At 43.2% G+C, this 10,925-nt stretch overlaps 1 protein-coding gene across 2 annotated transcripts in view; it reads right to left on the reverse strand.

Moving 5' to 3' along the window:
- LOC138663368 (oocyte zinc finger protein XlCOF7.1-like) overlaps nucleotides 1–2,155 on the reverse strand; it is a 90,354-nt gene extending 88,199 nt beyond the window's left edge. The window contains exon 1 of one of the 2 annotated variants that reach the window (XM_069749542.1): nucleotides 2,042–2,155. The gene's annotated coding sequence lies outside the window, so the exon portion shown is untranslated. The remainder of the gene's footprint in view (nucleotides 1–2,041) is intronic. The other variant, XM_069749544.1, reaches the window with a different exon arrangement.
- Between the last annotated feature and the right edge of the window lie 8,770 nt (nucleotides 2,156–10,925).

Below are 10,925 nucleotides of genomic sequence, written 5' to 3' on the forward strand. Positions count from 1 at the left end.
TACCCATATTCCTATCAGAAGTAGATGAAGTATGTTCCTGGGCATGTGTATTTGTGATATTTCACCCATAATCCCCATACAGAACAATAGATATACCCATGTTCCTATCAGAAGTAGATGAAGTATGTTCCTGGGCATGTGTATTTGTGATATTTCACCCATAATCCCCATACAGATCAATAGATATACCTATATTCCTATCAGAAGTAGATGAAATATGTTCCTGGGCATGTGTATTTGTGATATTTCACCCATAATCCCCATACAGAACAATAGATATACCCATATTCCTATCAGAAGTAGATGAAGTATGTTCCTGGGCATGTGTATTTGTGATATTTCACCCATAATCCCCATACAGATCAATAATTATACCCATATTCCTATCAGAAGTAGATGAAGTATGTTCCTGAGCATGTGTATTTGTGATATTTCACCCATAATCCCCATACAGATCAATAGATATACTCATATTCCTATCAGGAGTAGATGAAGTATGTTCCTGGGCATGTGTATTTGTGATATTTCACCCATAATCCCCATACAGAACAATAATTATACCCATATTCCTATCAGAAGTAGATGAAGTATGTTCCTGAGCATGTGTATTTGTGATATTTCACCCATAATCCCCATACAGATCAATAATTATACCCATATTCCTATCAGAAGTAGATGAAGTATGTTCCTGGGCATGTGTATTTGTGATATTTCACCCATAATCCCCATACAGAACAATAATTATACCCATATTCCTATCAGAAGTAGATGAAGTATGTTCCTGGGCATGTGTATTTGTGATATTTCACTCATAATCCCCATACAGAACAATAATTATACCCATATTCCTATCAGAAGTAGATGAAGTATGTTCCTGAGCATGTGTATTTGTGATATTTCACTCATAATCCCCATACAGAACAATAATTATACCCATATTCCTATCAGAAGTAGATGAAGTATGTTCCTGGGCATGTGTATTTGTGATATTTCACCCATAATCCCCATACAGAACAATAATTATACCCATATTCCTATCAGAAGTAGATGAAGTATGTTCCTGAGCATGTGTATTTGTGATATTTCACCCATAATCCCCATACAGAACAATAATTATACCCATATTCCTATCAGAAGTAGATGAAGTATGTTCCTGGGCATGTGTATTTGTGATATTTCACCCATAATCCCCATACAGATCAATAATTATACCCATATTCCTATCAGAAGTAGATGAAGTATGTTCCTGAGCATGTGTATTTGTGATATTTCACCCATAATCCCCATACAGAACAATAATTATACCCATATTCCTATCAGAAGTAGATGAAGTATGTTCCTGGGCATGTGTATTTGTGATATTTCACCCATAATCCCCATACAGATCAATAGATATACCCATATTCCTATCAGAAGTAGATGAAGTATGTTCCTGGGCATGTGTATTTGTGATATTTCACCCATAATCCCCATACAGAACAAGAATTATACCCATATTCCTATCAGAAGTAGATGAAATATGTTCCTGGGCATGTGTATTTGTGATATTTCACCCATAATCCCCATACAGATCAATAGATATACCTATATTCCTATCAGAAGTAGATGAAATATGTTCCTGGGCATGTGTATTTGTGATATTTCACCCATAATCCCCATACAGATCAATAGATATACCCATATTCCTATCAGAAGTAGATGAAGTATGTTCCTGGGCATGTGTATTTGTGATATTTCACCCATAATCCCCATACAGAACAATAATTATACCCATATTCCCTTCTTGCTATATTACAAGAAGTCATTTCCTGGGCTGCATTTGTAAAATGTGCTGCCATCTAGTGGTGGAGTCTAGTATTGCAGCCCATCATCCCATCATCCCAATATGCAGTTTAGTCCGTCCCCAAAAAACGGCACATATTACACAGTAATACAAGTTAGGACCACAACCGAGTAGCACGGGCCCTGTTCACAAGAGCCGACAATCTGAGGAAACAGCAATGCTAAAAACACAGTCTGTACTGCTTCACTAGATACTTACACAGGTGTATCATGAGGCTGTCACTTTACAGGCAAAGGTGTAATGGTGAATGAATCTCCAGGACCGACCTCCACCTGCAGAGCTGCACTCCCCATATGGCTGCTCTCTGTGCACACAGGACCTGTGATGAGGTCACAGGAGGGGAGGAGTCAGGGGTCACATGATCAGGGGCCTCAGTGAATGATATCCGCAGAGAAGAGGCTACATGGAAACTTCTCCTCAGTCAGTGACATTTCCGCCATTATTTGCCCTCACTACTGGCACAATTACCCCGCGCCGCCTTTTCTACACAGTGTTAGGTGTGGAATGTAACGTGTGATTTCTCTGGAGACAAATAGACCCCACACATGAGGGAATTATCACCAGTTACCGGACGGCTACTATATGGCGGCATATGATTGTGCTACCGACTCCATACCAGGAGTTAAAATGCCGAAATCTTGTTTATTTAACCCCTTCTAGAGTCCGGCTAAGGCTAGGTTCACATTAGCGTTTGAGTCCACCGCGTATCATTCGCATGCGCAAGTGCATGGAACCACGTGCTTACGCAACGTTTTTTATCCGCATCAGCTTACTCATGATGGCAAAAAATGCGTGTATGCGTTTTTTGTCTACGTTTGTGTTTTTTTTATATTTCCAGGAGGGCGTGTCTCAATCAGTTCCTGGACATGTGCAGTCTGAAGTACGCAAGCGCATCGAAGGCATGCATACACAAGTGGAGCGCCCCCAAGGGCAGCGGGGTACTCGGTACTGAGTCCTGTGGTTCTCAGGGGGATGTCACGGTGGCTGACCCGGCTTGTGGCCCTGGGACGTCCGTGTAAATGGGGAAGGTCTTTAAAGGGGAAATGTTCATGACGCCACCTGTGGTATTCGGTCAGGGTGACCGACGCTGCTTTAAGGGGTTCACAGGGGCGATGTTATGGCAGCTAGATGGTATACTTTCCCACAGGTGTAGTGTATCCCCAGGGCTTCCCAGTGTGTAGATGGTGGATGGTGAGAGGCGCAGTGAAGAACGAGGACACAAGGTTGCAGTCTCTTTACCTATTACTGAAGGCTTCAGCATCCACAGTCCAGGGTCCCAGACCACAGGGCAGGCAGCATCCGGCCGGTTTGGAGGCAAATCCAGAGTCCCCTTGTCCAGATAGAAATCAGTAGCCTTCCTCTAGCGCCGTGGTATTGTAGTACCTTACTGCTAAGCTTCTCATAAGGTCCTCACAGATGTTGAAGATGTTATAGATGTTATGTCTCTCTCTGTCCCCCAGATGGATAGGACAAACCCATATGACCGGTGGCTTGAGGCGTTTTACAGGGACTCTATCATGCCCCAGCCTCTAAGGGGTGCCACCTTGCCTCCTGGGTATAGGGAGGGCAGGTAACCTGAAATTAGCTGTCCTGCCAGTCTCTGGAGCAAGGCATAAAGGACTGTTGCTCCCTCGGTGTTCCGGGTAACGGGATCCTGCGCCTCAGAAGGAGGCAGCCTGTGTAGGGCAGAACTCCTCTGATATCCACTCCTTTGCTACGACTTCACCCTCTCTACAATACAGTCCTCCTTCAGTGTCTATTTCTAGAAGCTGCCGCACTCAGGGCAGGCACAGCTCTGTGTCCTTCTGTCTCGGCCTCTGACAGCATCCCACCCCTGTCAGGGACCAATTACCTGAGCGAAGCTCAGCCAGCAAGTAACTAACTTCCTCCCCAGGCAACCAGTTTTACCTAAATGTGAGAAGTGCCCTAATAAATAGGAGCATAGCTCCCCCTGGTGGCCTGGAGTGCAAAATGTGTTGTATGTTTGTGATACCTGGATTCAGTTGTCCTTCTTTGCCTCCAAACGTAACATCACTCCCCCCTAGAGGGAAATGACATTACTGCAATGACCAGGACCCTGGGGCGCTGCACTAGGACATGAGTACACATGCGTTCCCATAGATAGTAATGAGTTTTTAACAAACTCATCCGCATGCGCATGCCTGCGCATATTTGATGGATTTTTGACGCTTCCAAAAATGCAACATCTTGCGTCAGCTGGACCCCGCTGCACACCGAGAAATGAAGCATGCATACGCAGACGCATGCGAATTGATGCAAATGCATGTCAGTTTCATGAAACTAATCAGTTTTTATGAAGAGGTAAGCTATAGACTGGACCACGGTGAGTCATTGGACGTGGTATATCTCGATTTTTCCAAAGCGTTTGATACCGTGCCGCACAAGAGGTTGGTACACAAAATGAGAATGCTTGGTCTGGGGGAAAATGTGTGTGAATGGGTTAGCAACTGGCTTAGTGATAGAAAGCAGAGGGTGGTTATAAATGGTATAGTCTCTAACTGGGTCGCTGTGACCAGTGGGGTACCGCAGGGGTCAGTATTGGGACCTGTTCTCTTCAACATATTCATTAATGATCTGGTAGAAGGTTTACACAGTAAAATATCGATATTTGCAGATGATACAAAACTATGTAAAGCAGTTAATACAAGAGAAGATAGTATTCTGCTACAGATGGATCTGGATAAGTTGGAAACTTGGGCTGAAAGGTGGCAGATGAGGTTTAACAATGATAAATGTAAGGTTATACACATGGGAAGAGGGAATCAATATCACCATTACACACTGAACGGGAAACCACTGGGTAAATCTGACAGGGAGAAGGACTTGGGGATCCTAGTTAATGATAAACTTACCTGGAGCAGCCAGTGCCAGGCAGCAGCTGCCAAGGCAAACAGGATCATGGGGTGCATTAAAAGAGGTCTGGATACACATGATGAGAGCATTATACTGCCTCTGTACAAATCCCTAGTTAGACCGCACATGGAGTACTGTGTCCAGTTTTGGGCACCGGTGCTCAGGAAGGATATAATGGAACTAGAGAGAGTACAAAGGAGGGCAACAAAATTAATAAAGGGGATGGGAGAACTACAATACCCAGATAGTTTAGCGAAATTAGGATTATTTAGTCTAGAAAAAAGACGACTGAGGGGCGATCTAATAACCATGTATAAGTATATAAGGGGACAATACAAATATCTCGCTGAGGATCTGTTTATACCAAGGAAGGTGACGGGCACAAGGGGGCATTCTTTGCGTCTGGAGGAGAGAAGGTTTTTCCACCAACATAGAAGAGGATTCTTTACTGTTAGGGCAGTGAGAATCTGGAATTGCTTGCCTGAGGAGGTGGTGATGGCGAACTCAGTCGAGGGGTTCAAGAGAGGCCTGGATGTCTTCCTGGAGCAGAACAATATTGTATCATACAATTATTAGGTTCTGTAGAAGGACGTAGATCTGGGTATTTATTATGATGGAATATAGGCTGAACTGGATGGACAAATGTCTTTTTTCGGCCTTACTAACTATGTTACTATGTTACTATATGTATGTCCCTGCGTACACCATGTTAAAGATAGGTACGCATGATGCATGCAGATCTGTGTGGATGATACAGTGCGCACACAGACGCAAATGTGAAACCAGCCTAAGGCTCATATACGGCCATCCACCTCTCCAGTCACCATGATGTTTTTTTTGTTAAAAGGATGGAGGGCTGCATCCATGCTTGGATTTTAGAGAGATTGATAAAATCACTGTTCACAATCCCTATCCTTCACCCCTTATACCTGAGCTGTTTAACTAATTATCTGGATTTAAAAGATTTTTCAAACTCAACATGAGAGGGGCATAAAGCCTTATACATATATGCCATGGTGACGAATGGAAGACCGCATTCAATACACCTGAGGGTCAAATTGAAAATTTTGTGCTGCCATTCGTATTAACCAATGCTTCAGCAGTCTTTGAAAATGTCATTAATTATATATTTTTTTCACTGATTGGTAGACTTGCGATAATTTACTTGGATGATATATTGAGTTACTCACGTACTCTGGAGGAGCATGGTGAGTATGTCAGACAGGTTCTCCAGGTTCTATGTGACAACTATTTATTTGCTAAACTGGAGAAATGTCAATTTGAGGTACAGCAGGTCAAGTTTTTGGGACATTTAACTTCGGCAGTGGGGTTTCAAATGGATAGCGTTAAGGTGTTAAGGTCCAAGCAGGCCTTGATCGGTTTAACAATTATCCTCAAAGCGTTACAGAGATTTCTTGTAACCGAGATATTGGCGAGTAAAGAAGGTCAAAATAGGGTCTTAACCGATAACAAGATATAATGAAAATAGGGGAGTATTAGGCCAGCGTCACACTAGAGAGTTTTACGGACATATGCGAGGCGCAAAAACAATGCATTGCACATGGACCAATGATTCTCTGTGGGGCAGCTCCTATTTGGTGTATATTACACATCCGTATTTTACAGGCGTAGAAAATCGCAGCATGCTGCGTTTGTCAGCTTATTGCACAAAAAATCTGCCAATTAAAGTCTATGGGTGCGCAAAAAATACGGATTACACACGGACCAACAGTGTGACTTGCGTAAAATACGCAAGGGTTCAGCAGGGGACAGGAAATGTGCCAAGCCCTCAATCAGGAAGCTTAGACATGCAAATTAGCTGAAAAAGCCAGACAGGCATCCCAGAAGTCTGCCGCACGCCTCCACAGAGTCTCCTGCATCATGGCCAATATTATTAATGTCAAAATGCTGCTGGTCCTGGTGGGTGCAAGAGAGGCCAGAAATATGGGCTCAGTGAGATGTCCATTATTCCAACCGGGCTTGAAAAGAGACGGCATGGAGAAGCATATGTGGGATCCTTTTCCCAGAATATGAGCAGCGGCCACGTGAGGTCCAGAGGCAGATAAGTACGCTTGTGTTTCTCTATGAATAATATTGCAAACTGCATTACCTACATGAATTTGGGCCTTTTGTTATTTTCATTAAGATTAATCTCATTTGTTTATATAGCACCATTAATTACATGGTGCTGGACATGAGAAAGGGGTTACGTACAGAGTTTTATAGATGTCGTTTACATTAAACAAATTTACCATGACATACTGCTACAGAGGGGAGAGGACCCTGTCCTTATGGCCTGAAATTCTATGTATTTTCCATTATATCGTATTGTGCTGTTTGTGTTTACAATATTTATGTTGATGATATTTTTTTAAGAAATGAAGGTTACTAGGCCACATTAAACTCTGTTATATCACTGACACATTGTGGTACCACTGTGCACAATGGCCTTATACATTATTTTTTTCCCCTATCACTGCAGTGGAAGATGCTATGAGACGATGGCGCAGCATACACGACCAATATAGGAGAGAAAGGCAGCAGAGGGCCAGGAGTGGGGCAGCAGCGCCTGGAAAAAAAAAAAAAAAAAGAAAATATATTTATTATGACCAACTCTCCTTTTTAGATCCCAGTATGGATCTGAGACCATAAGTAAAAACATAAATAGAAATTACACGTTTTATAAAGGTAAAATTTAAATATTTAATTAATAATTCTCATACTTTACTTACAGAACACAGTCCAACCTCACTGAGAGGGAGACCGGCTCCGACTCGGAGACCCTGATAGATCCGGTTGGGGAAGGAGAAGAGGTGGCTGGCCCATCTTCACATCCTTCCAGTGACATCCCTCCTGCAACGTCTTCAGTTGCACCACAAGATCCGGCAACAACTGGCCAAGAAGCTGCACCACCACAAACAGCAGCACCACATCCAGGAAGCCAGGATGTTCCAGGAAACAGCAGCAGCCCTACTGTTCCACTGGAGACATCCCCCAGCCTGCTGTCATTTCCCGCCGTGGCCGCAGAAGGAGAGAGCTGCAAGAAACTCGCAGGAATGTCGACATTGGGGTCCTTAATTATTTGGCCAGGGCTGCACAGGATGATGGTGAGGAGGCCTAGCCGAGGAGCCTGGCCCGGTACCTCCGTCCCATACCCCGTGAGGTGAGGCTACGTGTGAGGGTTTTATCAAATACTTATTGATGCATGTACCCCACCAAATGAACCCTATGAATTGAGTTCAGTTGGCAGCTGTCAGCATGTAACGTCCTGCGCCTTCCATCATCTCAACAGGTGCATGCTCAACAAGTATTTGAAGCACCCCCTCCACGTGTGCCTGCACCTCTACCCGTTCCCACCCAAAACCCACCAAGGCCAGCACATTACCATATGCCATCATACCATCAACCTTCCCAATATGGCCACTTGTCCAGACCCAGTGCCGGAGGCTCGTCCCAACCTGGTTTTGGATGACATGGCCATATTGGGAAAGGGGGGGTTATGATGCAAGGCCTTATTTTTCAACCTCATGAGGGCCATACTCAAAACCCTTATTGTAGCCAATACACAACTGGCCAATATGAGCAAGGGCATCATTATGAGCAGGGACAGACATCATACACACAGGATGATGGACAATTGGCACAACAAAGGCCACCTGACCAGGACCCTGAGCTTCCGCCATCACCTCCACAAACTTACAGAAATCTGTAATGAGAATTGTTTTATGAGGATTCTTTTTTATTTTTGGTTCTAAACATGTTTTAGTTTGACTCTGCTGTGATAACACTTTGTTACATTTATCTAACAAAATGGGTTATGTCATGTTTTATGAAAAAAACATATGCTATTAATATGGTATTTAAAAACCAAAAAAGGCTTTTGCTATAATAAACAAATATAGTCAAAAGTCAATTTCAGTTTGTTTGACAAATCATCACAACATCATACTCAATTACTCAGTTGATAAACATCTGTTACATAAGTCAATGAAACACACATAGTTAAGTAATTTAAGTAATTTATGCATTTTTTCAGAAAATATATATAGATATATATGAAAAAATTACAACATAGAAACAGCATTATCTTGCCAGGGAGTAGCTCCCTGAGGAGTAACAAAATAATTTGTAAAAATATCCCTAACTTTTATGCCAGAAAGAGGACGCCGCGGAGGAAGGACTTGTGTTGTAGGCCTATCCACATTAGCCAACATGCCTTCAACACTGTCTAATGAGGAGCACTCATGAATTCTTGTGGAGTTGTGTAGAACACCACAAGATTTTTTTACTTCATTTTCATTTGCCTCACTCAGCTGAATGGCAGACTGGAGAACACACCATTTGGATGCCATAGGCGCACTCCACCAGTCGCCGTGCCCGTGAAAGTCTGACATTAAAGAAATGCCGCCGGTGGTAAAGGATGCACCGGGGATAAGGCCTCATGACATGCCTGGTCAATTGGAAGGCCTCATCTGCCACAAGTACATATGGGACTGCTTGGGCATTGGAGCCTGGGAGTTGTTGTGGTGGGTGGTCCAACAGGTTTTCACGTAGCCGCCGACCCATAATAGATGCATTGAAGACTCTAGAGTCTCCAGTTCGCTCATAGGCCCCAATATCTACAATTATAAACCTGTACTTACTGTCAACTACAGCTAACAGAACTACAGAGAAAAACTGCTTATAATTATAGAATTGGGTGCCCGAGTTCGGCGGCTTACGCACCCTGATATGTTTCCCATCCAGTGCTCCAATACAGTGCGGAAATTGATAACAGTCAGAAAATCCACAGGCTATTTTCAGCCAATCCTCCATTTTGGGATCCGGCATCACAAGTTCATGTAGTTTGTACCATATTTGAACACATGTATTACGCAATGCCTGAAATAGTGGACCGCCCTATTAGAAATTCAAGATGTAGTCCCGCATAAGATAATCCAGTTGACAGGAATCTGATAGCAAAATAAAAAATTAGCTATGTTACAATGCTTTAAAAAAAACCCCTAGTAAACCAAAGTAATATGAGGATCAAAAAAGGCAGGAGATCAGTGTACCTTCCTAAATTTACACTGGATACTAACATTTACCATTTAATACATATTTGTATATGATTTATAAAAATGTACTAATATAATTTAAATAAGATGCTATGAAAATCAAAATAGTACATAAAACATCAACATACAGAATGTGAGGATGGTGAATACATACCGTAAGGTAAGGAGAAGACGCTCCTCTGCAGATATGCATTTCCGCATCCTGGTATCCTGATATGTAATTCCTGGATGTACAATCTACAACAACATATCAAAGGTGGATATTGTCATGCGACAGTACTGGAAGAATTTGTCTGGATGTGTCCGCAGAGATGATTAGAGCTGGTGAAAATGCCCTTTAGTGAGGAGTTGCCGCAAAAATGGATGCACCCACATTCTTCTTCTCCTCCTTCGCGGATCCACTATCATGGGGTATGGCTGGCCAAAGCAGCATGACAAGACCCAATTAAATAACACCCGCTGAGTTGGTGTGAATTGCAGAAGGTCACACATGTTGCCCAATTACCACCTAAACACCTACACAAGCACAGCAACAAAATGGCCATATGGGAGGGTTTCAGCTTTTGTAGAGTCCTTAAATAGGATTTATGCTGATGATTTAAATTATTTTCAGGCCTCAAAACCGTTAAATGTCCATTTTGTAAGGTTGCGTGAAAAAAACGCAGTACGGATGCGATACGGATTAGGCTACTCTCACACTAGCGTCGGCCTGTCGCAGTGCGTCGGGCCGACTTACCGACGCATCTTGTCTCAACGCTGCACAATGGTCGGAAATGGCGGACACAATGCACCAAAAAACATTACAAGTAACGTTTTTTGGTGCCGACGGTCCGACGCAACCGTCGCACGACGGTTGCGACGTGTGGCAGTGCGTCGCAATGCATCGCTAATACAAGCCTATGGAGAAAAAACGCATCCTGCAGACAACTTTGCAGGATGCGTTTTTTCTTCAAAACGACGCATTGCGACGGAGGCCAAACGACGCTAGTGTGAAAGTAGCCTTACATACGGAGGTTAACATGCGTAAAATACGCAGACACACCCTGCCTACGGATGACATACGGAACACTGTTTTGGGATAATTTCTGCGTATTACACCTGTAAAATACAGACCATATTTCCCTACGCTGAGTGTGACGCCGGCCTTACGC

Source organism: Ranitomeya imitator, chromosome 2 (assembly GCF_032444005.1).
Source record: "Ranitomeya imitator isolate aRanImi1 chromosome 2, aRanImi1.pri, whole genome shotgun sequence".
NCBI lineage: Eukaryota > Metazoa > Chordata > Amphibia > Anura > Dendrobatidae > Ranitomeya > Ranitomeya imitator.